Source organism: Chelonoidis abingdonii, chromosome 4 (assembly GCF_003597395.2).
Source record: "Chelonoidis abingdonii isolate Lonesome George chromosome 4, CheloAbing_2.0, whole genome shotgun sequence".
Lineage (NCBI taxonomy): Eukaryota > Metazoa > Chordata > Testudines > Testudinidae > Chelonoidis > Chelonoidis abingdonii.
In genome coordinates, this window is record NC_133772.1 from 14,904,450 (window position 1) to 14,918,827 (window position 14,378).

The window sequence follows — 14,378 nt, forward strand, 5'->3', positions numbered from 1 at the left end:
ACCTGTTTGATCTCAATACAGGCAGTAAAATAAACGATTCCGATTCAGACTGGAGAATCAGGCATTGTTCCGGTTTGCAGACTGGAGGATTGGGCATTGTTCCAGTTTGCAAACTGAGAGTTGTACAGGTCTCAGGGGTGCACAAGTGTGTGAGTATGAATGGGGTACACTGTACATGTGTGTATTGCTGCCATGACAGTGGATGCTGGGGTCTTGCAGGTCCGTTTCTCATTGGAAACATTAAGGCAGAGAGCAAACTCTCTTGATTTTTGCAACAGCTTTTCCGTACAAAATTATGTCACAGAGCTAATAGCAACACAGCACGTCTCCAAAGATTGAACAATGCTCATGTGCTAAGAAACAGAACTTATTACAAAACCTAAACCTAATTTCCCCAATACTAATTTCTCCCTACTGTTACTCAGACCTTGTCAGCTGTCTGTAATAGGCCACTTTCTTACTATTTCAGTAGTTATTTTTTCTCCCTTGGTATCCTGCTAATTGATTTATCTCATTAGACTGACTTCACACTTGGTAAAGCAACCCCCATCCTTTTATGTGTTCATACCTGCTCCTGTATTTTTCACTCCATGCATCTGATGAAGTAGGTTCTAGCCCACAAAGCTTATGCCCAAATAAATTTGTTCATCTCTAAGGTGCCACAAAGACTTCTCGTTGTTAGAACTTATGAAGGCTTCTCCACGTGGTGCTGTAATGTGTACCTGTGGTGGCGCACCAGTACTCTAATGCACACTAGGGAGTTTCTAGAGCATGCCAGCAGGGTCTACACGAGCTAGTTGGTGCACATTCAAATTCACGACCCACTGTTGCACATTGCCACACTGTGTAGGCAGGCCCTAAGACCACCTGTAACTCCTGGTGACTCCTGCCATAACAATATTTATGTATTAAGTGTGTGTCTCTAGATATGTGTGGGGGTGTGAATTTCTGCATACTCATGAACATACGTGAGTCTGAATATGCCTGTGTTTATGGATAGTCTCTGCATGTTCAAATGCACATGGCATAAACCTTCTCACATGCATGTTCCTAGGCAGGTGTTACTAGCAGGGGATGGAACTGACGTACTGGGATCCAGCAAAAGCAAGGAAAAAGAGATGCCTTTCATTCAACCCAGGAAAGGCTTTGCATTGTTAAAGTAACTAAAACAGCACTAAACGAAAATCATCCTTAAATCTTCTGCAACGTGCAAGCTTTGTTGCAGATTTCTTTGCTCGGGTGTTAATACAGTTGTGACTATAGCAGGGCTGCAGGCTGGTTTCTCGAACCAGTGCTGCTAGCGTGGGTTCCACTGTAGGATGGAAGAGGCCTTTGTGGTCCTTTTCATTCAAATCAAATGTCACTGTCTCCCTGCAGCTCTCATTTGTGTGGTCTCTGATTGCTGCGCTTGGACTCCTTCCGCCACCACCGCGAAGAGCAGTAAATAAGCTGCGGGGTGCAGACTGCACCACAGCTCTGCAGTCATCCAGCTCCAGAGCCATCCTAATCTCTGTGACTGCTCCTGCTGTGCACAGCTGCTGTGGGAGAATATTGTCTGCTTAGGAGGCAGGGCTGTCCAATACAAACTGTGTGTCTGGCCTGAGGCCCAGACTCGGGCAAAGCAGCCAGAGGTCTCTCTGACCCAGTCTCTGCAGTCCCACAGGGCTACCTCCTGTTCCGTCTCTAGGTAAACGGGGCTGTAAGCATCCTCAGCAACAAGACACCTGCTTTCCTACCCTGTCAAGCTGCAGAGGATGAATTGGGAAGGGAAGCTGCTGCGGGGATGCACAGCCGCAGGAGTTTACAAAGCTCTTTGCTAAACAGCAGTAGAATGCAGGGGAATCAGGATTCCTGGATTCTGTTTCTGCTCCAGGGAGAGCAGCGTGGACTGCCGCTTACAGACAGCATTGCCAAGCACAGGGATTTAGAGGACACGTTCTAAAAGGCAGCAGGTCTGCAACTTGGTCCTGCCATGTTAGAGGTCTGGGTTCTCTTCCTGCTTCTGCCAGAGCGATCATTTGCCATCTCATTTATTGTGAAAAGAGGTTGAGTGTAGGGGGGTGATTCCTGCCTCCCTTTTCAGTATAAAGGCGTATGAAACCATGTTAAAGGATAAAGGTCTTAAAGTGCACACAAAAATGAGCTACCGTCAGTGGAAGAGATCAGCTTAGAATGCGCTCCCAGCCCAGTGCACACTTGGAGAGTAATGCTGTTTCTCTTATCCATGGAAGCAGAGAGGGGGAATCCAAGCCTCTTGAGATGTCTGCAAATAGAGTTGCTTTTTCCCCACTAGGCAGGCTGGCTGTCAGCCTGTTTTAGTAAAAAGATATTTTAGTCTGCCCTGGGTTGATACAGGGTCATTGACCAAGAGGCTAAGTGATTTGTTTTTAAGCTGGATTGATCTATATGCCCCAGTCTTCCTTACCAAAAGCTTGGCCACATGATCTTCCTTGCCTTTTGTTTAATTAAGTCTCCCTGAAGTTAACACTGCTACAGCAGCACATCCTAGTCCTCTCCTTTTGCGTGCCCTCCACCCCCCGAATTCAGCTTCCAAACTGTGTTTGATTCAAATCCAGCTATAAATAAAACATCCTGGAAGGCTTTTGGGGCAGTGCGGAGAAACCTCCTACCAGGCTTCGAGGGTGGGGAATGTGTGCACAAGGCTGAACTTCAGATAAAAAGACAAGTTTCGAAAGTGAGACTCTGTCACAATATATGGCTCACAGGTCACCTCCAGGGACAAGGAAGCACAGGGCTGGGCACTTTAGCTTGCACTCTCCCTGTCTGTGTTTTACATCCACCTGTTGTCTTTCATCAGATACTTAGACTGAAAGCTCTTTGGAACAGAGGCTGCATTTTTGTTCTGTGATTGTACAGCACCTTGCACCGGCGGAGTCCTGGGCCATGACTGGGGTTGACAGGAGCTACAATCATACAAATAATAATAAGTTCTGAAAATGTATTGCAGTGTTTTAATCCTGATGGTGCATTGCCCTTCCTCTGTTAGAAGTGGATTGAACTAATTCACAATAAGACACTCTTATTCCAGAATAAGAGTCTCCACACAGGCAGTTAATCAGGAATAGCTATTCCAGAATAACTCCCCATGTAGACAAGCCCCAAGCCTTTAATTTAAGTGCTTATAGGGCATTAGCAAACTTGAGGGAGACTCCACTATCTGTTACTTGTGTGGCACCGAAGGGCTGTGAGTCATGCAGCTGCGCCAGGCTCAAGCTTGTGTAGCTATGTCAAACAGATTCTGTGTAAGGCTGGTGATGGGGATCCGTGTTCTAGTCCCACCTCTGCCACTGACTCTTTGTGTGACCTTGGATGCACGTCTTTCCTGCTCTGTGCCTCAGTTTCCCCATGTGTAAAGTAGGGGTTAATGATAGTTACTATGAGATCTATGGATACCAAGAACTAAGTATTTATAAGTAATTGGCCAAATCGGTCGCCTCATCCTCTTCCATACCTGGACCTCTACATCCATCACCTGCCTATCCAGAATCCTTTGGGGCAGTACTCTTCATTAAAGCTATCCCTGGGTATTGACTGGATGGCTCACAGAGTACATTAGCTGCAAGTGGAGCAAACATGCTTCAGGGATTGGCTGGAGATGGGGGATGGGAGCTGACAGCTTGCTTGGTGTATGAGACAGAAGAGAAAGCAGTTCCCTGTCTTTGGCTCTGCAGGACTAAGTGGAGGAAAAGTGAGCAGCTGTGACTTGCAGGAAGCAAATATGCAGGTGAGAACAAAGGTATTTTCCCATCTCTTTTTATGTCTAGCCACACAATCAAAACTATTAAATCATAAAGCAGAGTGCCACCAACCGCACCCCAGTGAGCTGGAAATCCTGCCCCAACAGCTCTGGCTGCTCCACCTGGTGACAGAGAGGCTTGATTGACTGGCACCCAGACTGTGCAAAAGTAAAATAACCTAATGGAAGGGGAAGGTGGGACCAATGCAGGCCAGCATGGAGCTGGTCTCAGGAGAATCCCAACGCAATGCAGCAGCGTGGGATGGATGGAGCCCGCCTCCTTTGGCCTCCAGCTGCCAGTTGCTTAGGAACCCTGCAGCAGGACACATCACTTGGGTCACAGGCAGTCAGGGCAGCACATCCATGTCACAGCAGAATGGAAGCAGAGTAAACGTGGAGGGGGAGGAGGAGAGAAGGCTGTAGGGCGGGTCAGAAACGCCCTCAGAAGGAGCTCAAGCAGAGTAGCTGTGTCCCCCATAGAGAGGTTCTGCTTTGGCTTCTCCAACTGCGGCCGAACATGTTTGCTGTCTGTCCAGCAAGGTCTGGGCATTTCACCGTTAGTCTGGTTACAGGTCAGTCCTGGCCGTTCTACAGCAGAACTCATTCCCCACATGGTGGGGGGCCTGGTGGAATTGCTGCCAAGGCTCTCTTAGACCAAGCATCCACTCAGAATGGCCCAGTATTCTAGGAGAGGAATGTGAGACTCCCTGCCCCATGTGTGTGGGGTCTTCACCAGGGGCTGGGAAGTGGTAACAGTCTGATGTGATCTGTTTTAAAGAAGGGAAAGGGAGGGAAGTGGATGTGATGTGGGGTTGCCCTTGGGTTGTGGGTTAGGATGGGGAAAGGTGACCAAGATAATGCTTGTCCTCACTGCAGTCTCCTTAGCTCAAGTCTGTTGCCCTTGGGGAGCTAAGGGTTAATCAGCAAGCGAGCTCCAGGAAGCCAGATGTTAGCTATAGATCAGAGTGTGTGTAATGATTAGTGACAGACCAACTGCCAAAGGGCCTGTGTTAAGGTTCAGAGAAGCAACCAAAAACTCAAGAGCTGTTTAACCTGCACCGCTTGGGTTTGCAGAGGCTGCAAAACACCAGGAGAGGCCTGATGCTCCCTGCTTCATTCATACAGGGTTGGGTCCTCTCTAACGTACACGTTTTACACTAGTGTCAATCCATTGCCTTCAGTGGGGTTACTTCTCAGTGATGCTAGTGTAACTAAGAGGAGATTCAGACCTGTCTGGAAACCAGAGGAACCCAAAAACAATGCAAAGTTAGCAGGAAGGTCATTGCTTTCCTTTAAAAGGTTTGGTTTGCATTTTACACAGCAGCTCGGGCACGCTATTTCCCTTGAAACAGCTCATGCATCTGTAGCAATTACGTCTTCTGGCAGGGATCCCTAGTTTGTTGCACTCAGTGGGCAGGGCCAGGGACAAAGGACAGAGCAGCTGGGGTACGGTAGACACTGTTCATACTTCTAGCTGCACCCCTGCCAGGGAGGACAGGAGACTGAACATGCTGCCTACAAGACATGTCATAACTCTACGGGTGAAAGGAAACAGAGGCTAAGAATGCAGTCTGGCAAGCAGCTGAGTGAATGCTAAAGTGTTTGTCTCACACTGGGCAAATAGGGTAGATACATCTGAATTTCAATCACTGCTTAGCAAAAATCAAATGAGTTTCATGGGGAGCTTTTCGCATCCCCTGCTGCAGCCGCAGCAACACTGGGCTGCCAGTGCTGAGAACCTTTCCAGTATCTATAAGGAACATAATCAGGGAGTCAGTTTATTTGCTCCTCTGGTAGAGCCCTGGGAATTCGGTAAGGGTTTCACCTCAGTGTCTGGGGTTTCAAAAGGACTCACGGAAGACCGAGAGGAGCAGGAAACGGGCTGCAAGCTGTGAGAATACAGAATAATCAGCCACTCCAGCCTCCGCTGTCACCACTAAGGGCCATATTTCCAAGTGGTCAGTGCCCACTAGGGTGACCAGACAGCAAATGTGAAAAATCGGGACGGGGGTGGGGCATGATAGGAGCCTATACAAGAAAAAGACCCCAAAATTGGGACTGTCCCTATCAAAGCGGGACATCTTGTCACTCTAGTGCCCCCAGCCAGGGCCAGGTTTTTCAGAAGCGGACAGCTCCCTCTGAGAGGCTGCTGGAGAATTTTCAAAAGAGTTCAACTCTGGACCTGGTTCAAAATTTTCTATTAAAACTGTTTTGGTTTTTTTTTGCCAAAACATCTGGTTTTCAGCTAAACACAGCTTTTCACGGGAAGTGTGTGATTTCGGCAGAAAATTCCAACTTTTCGCCAACTTCCTCCCCTGCCCCCAACAAACAGCAACCTTTCAGCTGAAATGTTTTGCTTTTTTTAATGAATAGTTGACATTTCCCAAGGAACCAAGCTCCACTTCCCAACTCGCTGTGCTCAGGCCTGGAGTGCTCCTGAAAATCTGTCCGAAGCTGTGGGTGCTGACTGCTGAGCCCTTTGAAAAATCCCCAGTCCCTGCCCCAAATGCAATACTCATCCCTTCCTCTTGCACTAAGTAGCAGGTTTCCCTCCATGGCTCCCTTCATGCTCATCTGGCAGGCCCTACCCTTGCCTAGCTTTTCCTGTGGCTTCACCTCTGTTACATGCTGTCTCCTGTGCCTAAACCCACTGTCCCTGTTTTCTTCTTCAGGGGTCTCCCCTTGCCTACTTCAGATCTCATCTCTACACACCTCCCCCTCCTCATTAGCAATCCCCTTGCCTGAACTAGTCCATTAAGCCTTGCCTAGGCACAATGTTTGCACCAATTAGTTACATTGGTGTAAGCCTCTTATGTGGACATGTTGATTTAGGCTCTGGTCCTGCAGTGAGACCCCCGTGAGCTCCATGGAACTAAATTTGCTCACTTTCAGTGGGGCTCCACCCACGCAGTGTCCATTGCACAGATACTACCCTGATGAGCATGGTGTGCGACAGGGGTCAGCAACCTTTCAGAAGTGCTGTGCCAAGTCTTCATTTATTCACTCTAATTCAGGTTTCACGTGCCAGTAATACATTTTAACATTTTTAGGTCTCTTTCTATAAGTCTTTAATATATAACTAAACTATTGTTGTATATAAAGTAAATAAGGTTTTTTAAATGTTTAAGAAGCTTCATTTAAAATTAAATTAAAATGCAGAGCCCCCTGGACCAGTGGCCAGGACCTGGGCAGTGTGAGTGCCACTGAAAATCAGCTTGTGTGCTGCCTTCGGCACGTGTGCCATAGGTTGCCTACCCCTGGTGTAAGATCACATAAAGAATAGGATATGGGCCTGGGATTCTAAGCTCATTGGAGCAGAAGGAACTGTGTGTGTCTATGTGTAAAGCATTGTGCACATCTGTAGCTCTGTATGAGTGAATAATAGCAAAAAATCCCATGCTGTGGCTTGACACAGCAGTGAAAAATGCTTCCACATCACTCCAGCATTGCCAACCCTAAATAATATATAACAAATGGAAGAAAGGGGAAATTGATAGTAATAACAGTAAATCAGAAGTCTGTAGAAAATAAATAAAGAACAAAGAATGTAGGCCATACTTACAGGATGTTGGAAGCCAGGTCTGAAAAAGATTTTGGGGTCGTGGGGGATAATCAGCTGAATATGAGCTCTCAGCGTGACCTGTGGTCAAAGGAGCTAATACTCTTTGTACTGGAATGCATAAACAGGAAAATCTTGTGTAGGAGCAGAGAGGTTATTTTACTGCTCTGCTTGATATTGGTGCAACTACAGCTGGAATACAGTGTCCAGTTTTGCTGCTCAGGAAGGATATTGATATATTAGAGACGTTTCAGAGAAGAGCCATGGGAATGACTAGAAAACGTGCCTTATAGTGAGATACTCAAGGAGCTCAATCTATTTGACTTAACAAAGAAAAGGAATTATTTTAGGGAAGTGTGATGGGGCGTCTACCCCACACTATCCCATAAATGATTAATTGAACCCTAGGGAGGCAGCCAATTGGAGAAGACCCTAGGGAGGCTATGACAGGCAATTCGAGAGGGCTATGAGGAGCAGCCAATCAGGGCTGGGCAGGCCCATATAAGAAAAGCTGCAGGGCAGAGCAGGTCTGGTATTCCCTGGAGTTTGAGGACGGAGGACGAGTGGGTGCCTTGCAGGCAGAGGGCAGCTAGCATCTTGGACAGAGCAGTGCTGGGCAGGATCAGGGGAGCAAGAGCGAGCTGACTGCTGGCATCCTGGGGTCCTGAGACAGGGACGGAGAGGGTGCTGGGGGCTGCGGAGAAATGGCCCAGGGACGTAGACTGCAGGGTTGGAGGGGACACAGTATGTGGCTGCCATCTACAGGGTCCCTGGGCCGGGACCCAGAGTAGTGGGTGGGCCCAGGTATCTCCCTACCTTCACTTGCCACTGAGCAAGTGGCGGGACAGTGGACTATGGTTCCCCTGGCAGTGGGGAGAACAGAGAGTGACACAGCCGGAGGGCTCTGTCCTTAAGAGGACGCCAGGCCCTTTGGGACAACACGCTTCCTGGAGCAGACATGACGGCAGCAAGACACCACCAGACAAGGGCACACTGCTGAACTAAGCTAATTCCCAGGACAGCCAGCAGGAGGTGCCACAGCAGTGAGTCAAACCCCATCACAGGAAGTTCTATGGCCTGTGTTACACAGGAGGTCAGGCTAGATGATCACAAAGGTCCCTTCTGCCTTAGAAGCTATAGGGGGAAAAAATCTTCAGAAATCATGTATGGACACCAAAAATCATGAGACTCCCAATAATAAATGTTGGGTTCTTTTCATTTGCCTTCTCGTTGGAAGTTATGCTGCTCTTAGGTCACCTTTTCAAGCTCTGCAACCAAGAAGACTAGAAACCTGCTTTTATTTTTTTAATAAAAACGGAGAGTCTCCCCCAATCACTGCCCCCTCGATAGAAAGACCCAACTATCACTAGACTCCCAGTGAAATCACGAGAGACAGCAGCTCTATAAAACTGGCCAAGTGCTGCTACTCTCTCCACATGGAACTGGGAACACAGTCCAGAGAGGAGGCTGCTCCATTAGCCAGGACACAGGAATAAGCTGGCACAGTGTGGTCACTATAATTTGCTGTGACACACAAGAAAAGGAAATTATAACATGTTTTTTCAAACCTTCAGGCCCAGACGTTGTGTAACCTGGCAACAATCCAGCTGCAGTTAATGTCCCTCCCTGGGAAGCCTGGCCTCATGCCTCTCACTGGCAGCAAACACCGGGTGTCATTCCTGTAGCTCCTGAGAGTCTCTCCCTTCATCCCAGTTCTGCCTGCTCAGCTCACTTGCAGAGTCTAAAAGGCATGAAAGCTGGAACTGACCTTCCAATAACATCCCCTCCGTTTCCTAGAGCAGTCAGTGACATTGTTCTGAGGGTTCCTTGGCTAGCCTGGGGGCCTTAGTAACTTCAGCACTTTTGAAAATCTCCCTTCAGTCTCCTGTCCCTATGAATAGGGCTGGGGTGAACCTCTGTCCCTGGCATTCCTCCTGCATTTCAGAAGCCTGCCCTGGACATCTTTCCATAACCTGTTCATCTCTTTCTTCTTATGCTTGTGAAATGCTGCACAAAGCATGTGCACACACGACTATTGTGTGCACAGATTATATTCTGAGCCCTCTTGGGGTGTCACGATGCTGAAACCTTCCCCCGGAGCAAGAGAAAAGCTCACTAGATCAGAGCACTGTCTGCCTCCCGCACCTCCCACTGAGACAGGACACAAGGATTATTTCCTAAAACAGGCTCACCTCTGTCTCTAGGTTAGGGCAGTCAGCAGCAGCAGTGGCAGCTCCAGTCTCCTTTCCCCTCCTCTCCCTTTGGCAAAAACGGTTGGTCTTGAAGAACGCTCAGAACAAAACTCAACTGTTCCAATGGCTCCTCTTCAGGTTTGCTGGCAACTTTCTTCCAAAAGGATCAAGAAAATCCTTGGGAGCCAGCTGCCTCTCACCTCAGGCTGGAGAATGAACATGTTGTGGATTAGGGAGACAGCACAATGCATTGGACTCTGGACTGGGAATCAAGAGACATGGGTTGTCTTCCCAGCTCTGCCTCTGACCTGCTGTGTGTCTTTGGGTAAGTCACTTCACCTTTCCCCTGCACCCTTTGGGTTGTCTGCTTAGACTGCAAACTCTTTGGAGTGGGGACGTCTCTCATTGTGTGTACATGTGCAGCACCCACACAATGAGGCCCTGCCCTCAGGTGTCTTCTGGAATACAAATAATAATATGCTCTGAAGTCCATATCTAGGCACTGAAATCAGTAGTTTGATTTTCAAAGATGCTGAGCACCCAGCATCTTCTATTATCTTCAATGGCAGCTACTGATCTGGAAATCTATCCGCTGATCTAGGTTCCTAAGTATGGCATTAGCAGTCTTGCTTTAAACCCCCAGCTCTGAAAATCTGGGCCCCTTGTTTCTTCTCCTAAGAGAAAAATGCATGAGAGAAAAATACATTTCCTGTTTAGGGAGAATGAGAAGATAAGCCCTAAAGTGCAGCTGTCTGCTCTGGCCACCCTCTGCGCAAACAGCCAGCATACCCCTCTGCTCCCTTTGTCAGCTCTGTTGACTTTTTTTTCCTTATAGATGCATTAGACACAATTATACTCAATGCATCTCCCACGAGGATCACTTTGAGCTGGCACGAAAGTCTTGGGAATCCAGGGAGCACACAGGGCAAAGCAGGAGAAAGCTTCCTAAACTCACAAGTATCCAGCAAAAATTCCTCCCTTAATTCCAGAGGAAACTTCAGTGAGCACTAAATGAATATGTCACTTTGCAGTCAGCACACTTTCCCTCCAGAAAGAACAACGAAGAGTCATTGCGGCACCTGAGAGACTAACACATTTATTTGGGCGTAAACTTATTCACCCTTCCGTGTCAACTGTTGGGAATAAGCTACATCTACCCTGTTTGAATTGGCCTTGTTAGCACTGACCCCTCACTTGGTAAGGCAACTCCCATCTTTTCATGTGCTGTAATATATATACCTGCCCACTCTATTTTTCACTTCAAGCATCTGATGAAGTGAGTTTTAGCCCACCAAAGTTTACATCCAATAAATATGTTAGTCTCTAAGGTGCCACAAGGACTCCTTGTTGTTTTGCTGATACAGACTAACACGGCTACCCCTCTGAAACCTGTCTCTCCAGAGGATCTCCAAGGGCATTATAAATAACGGAGCCGCCTAAAACCTTAGGCAAGATGTGGAGAGAAAAGCTTATTTTCTCACTTTACAGAGAGGCACAGAAGATTGAGGTGATTTGCCGAAGATCATACTGCAGGTCAGTAGCAAGTCTGCAATGGAACCAGGGGCCGGATTCTGTGCTGCACCTTCAAGGTGGCCCAGCGCAGAAAGGTACAGCCCAGGAATGAGATGGGCTTTGCCCCTCCCGGATTCTGAGGTTTAAGGCAACTTCCTCAGTCCTGCCAGTAGGTTATCCCCATGGAATGGATGGAGTCAGAGCACTGCAGTCATGCCACCTGCTGCCAGCATGCCCCTATGCTGGGACTACGAAAGAAGGGTGCCCATATGCTAGCGGGTTAGGGGTTTGCCTGTAACAGGGTTCAAAAAAGAACTAGATAAGTTCATGGAGGGTAGGTCCATCAATGGCTATTAGCCAGGATGGGCAGGGATGGTGTCCCCAGCCTCTGTTTGCCAGAAGCTGGGAATGGGCAACAGGAAATGGATCATTTGATGGTTCCCTGTTGTTCATTCCCTGTGGGGCACCTGGCATCGGCCACTGTCGGAAGACAGGACACTGGGCTGGATGGACCTTTGGTCTGACCCAGTGTGGCCATTCTTAGCTCTGCGAAAGGAGAATTCCCCCAGAGGCCTCTCCATTGCCTTTCCAGGCCTGCATGGCAGGGACTGGAATCTGGCCCAAGTCTCCTGGCTCACAGTCTCCTCGTTGACATTGCCCTAACTGTTGCTAGAGAGGCTGAGCTGAATCTGCCACACTCCTTATACCCTGCACCAAATTGCCCAGGTTCAGGCTGTCTCAGTTCTCTGTTCACTCGTTCTGGGTTCTTCTTGCCACATGAGCTGCTGACACCCGGCCCCTGTCAAGATTTTGGCAGATACAGCAGGCACAGCGTGTACCCTGGTATGTTAGATTTGGATAAGCCCAGGGTAAATCGGCAATGTGATCTAATCGGGCACAAGCATCTGAAGTGGCAGTTAGTGGCAGTTAGCCCAGCACTTCCCCTTCCCCTTCCTCCTGATAGATTTAACTCTTGTTAAGTGTGTGTTTAACTTAAAGCACGTGGAATCAGTGGAACTAATGCTGTAATTAATGCTATGCTGGATTGGGGAGAGCATACTCAGGACCTTGCAGGATTGAGCCCTGAAACCATAAAATATAAAATGTTTTTAAAATTTGTAGCTGGGGCATGAGGGTGGGCAGTTTGGCTGGCTCAGGAGAGTTGCAGCTCTTCACCTCTAGCTGCCCAGCTCAAATACAGCCCGGCGACTGAGAGTTGTTACTGTATGGTGATGGATCAGAGGCCTCTGTGTAATGAATTTGTCAGGTCTCAGCCTAACCCCCTGTGGACAAGCATCAACACCACTCTCACTGTACGATTGAGAGGCAGCATGGAGGAAGATCTCACTGCCACTGCCCATACTCTAACAGTCCTGTGGCTAAATGGCATTGTCTTTTCACTGCCTGACAGTCACATTAAAATAGTAGAATCCCACAATCCATTCTCACCAGCAACTGCACACTGCACCATAGTAACTCTAGCTCAGGAACCAATCCATGCAACAAACCTCGATGCCAACTCTGCCCACATATCTACACCAGCGACACCATCACAGGACCTAACCAGATCAGCCATACCATCACTGGTTCATTCACCTGCACGTCCACCAATGTAATATACGCCATCATATGCCAGCAATGCCCCTCTGCTATGTACATCGGCCAAACTGGACAGTCACTACGGAAAAGGATAAATGGACACAAATCAGATATCAGGAATGGCAATATACAAAAACCTGTAGGAGAGCACTTCAACCTCCCTGGCCACACTATAGCAGACCTTAAGGTGGCCATCCTGCAGCAAAAAAACTTCAGGACCAGACTTCAAAGAGAAACTGCTGAGCTTCAGTTCATTTGCAAATTTGACACTATCAGCTCTGGACTCAACAAAGACTGTGAATGGCTTGCCAATTACAGAACCAGTTTCTCCTCCCTTGGTTTTCACACCTCTACTGCTAGAACAGGGCCTCACCCTCCCTGACTGAACTAACCTCGTTATCTCTAGCTTGCTTGCTAGCATATATATACCTGCCCCTGGAAATTTCCACTACCTGCGTCTGACGAAGTGGGTATTCACCCACGAAAGCTCACGCTCCAAAACGTCTGTTAGTCTATAAGGTGCCACAGGATTCTCTGCTGCTTTTACAGATCCAGACTAACACGGCTACCCCTCTGATACTAGAATCCCACTGGCGACTATAGCCCTGCCATTCCTGCTGTATTGTGCTTACAGCTTACAGCCACACGTACAATGCACCTGAGCTGTGGCCAGACAAGCCCTGCAGGTGAGGAGGCTGTGCCCTTCTGGTCCATTTACGGCTGTAACTTTCCCAGGCAGACCCGCCCCATCCTCAGTGTCAGTCTGGCGCATTAATATTATGTATTACTTACACAGTGCTGAGTGCTTTGCTGACAGCTAAGAAGGATATGTCCTTGCCTGAAAGAGCTTATCATTGAACATTTTCAATAAGATGCACTGGATGATAGCAATGAGCAGTGGGGGTGGAATAAATGGAGAGCAGGGCAAGGGTTACAAAAACAAGATCCTGCAGCTTCTTAGGGTGCCTGTGGGCCTGTCTTGTTCCAAACAGATCCATCCTCTGGCCCCAGTTCAGCAAAGCCTTTCAGCACAGAATCCATCCCCATTCAGCAAACAACGTAAGCACAAGCTTAACTTGAAGGCAATGGGATTTAGGCACAGGCTTAAAGTTAATCATGCACTCGCATGCTTTGTTGAAGAGGCAGGAACTGGGGCCTGTGTGTGCATGTGCACACATCATGCATGTCTTGTACAGAAGATGAAATGTGCAGAGTAAATGCTAGGAGTGATCGTTAATAATTATACTTGGCACGTGTGGTGTTTTTCATCTGTTGATCTCAAAGGGCTTTACAAAGGTGGGTAAATATCGTTAGCCTCATTTTACTGAGGGGGTGAATGAGAAAAGAGATGTGAAGGCTCAAATGCTCAAGAGCGACCCTTCATTATGAGCACCTCTGTTTGTGAGACCCTAGCTGGAGATGCTTTGGGCCTGATATTCAAAGATACTGAGCAGTCATAAGCAGCACAGGCACTGAACCGGTAAACGGTGGTGTGGCACACACGGGCATCTCCACCAAACTGCCTTCTCGGGCACCAGAATCTCAGTTTTCATATCAAGTTTCAAGCTGTTATAGCTGGGAAGAAAACTATGAAAATGTAACTGATACAGGGCTGTCTGCCTCAGTGATAATCATGTAAATGTCAGCATCATTAACCATTTCATTGCTCACGGAAGCAGGCAAACAAGGAGAGGAAAGATCATGGATCTGCACCATCTGCTGTCAGTGACGTCCCATTTTGGCTCCATGATTGGGTGGA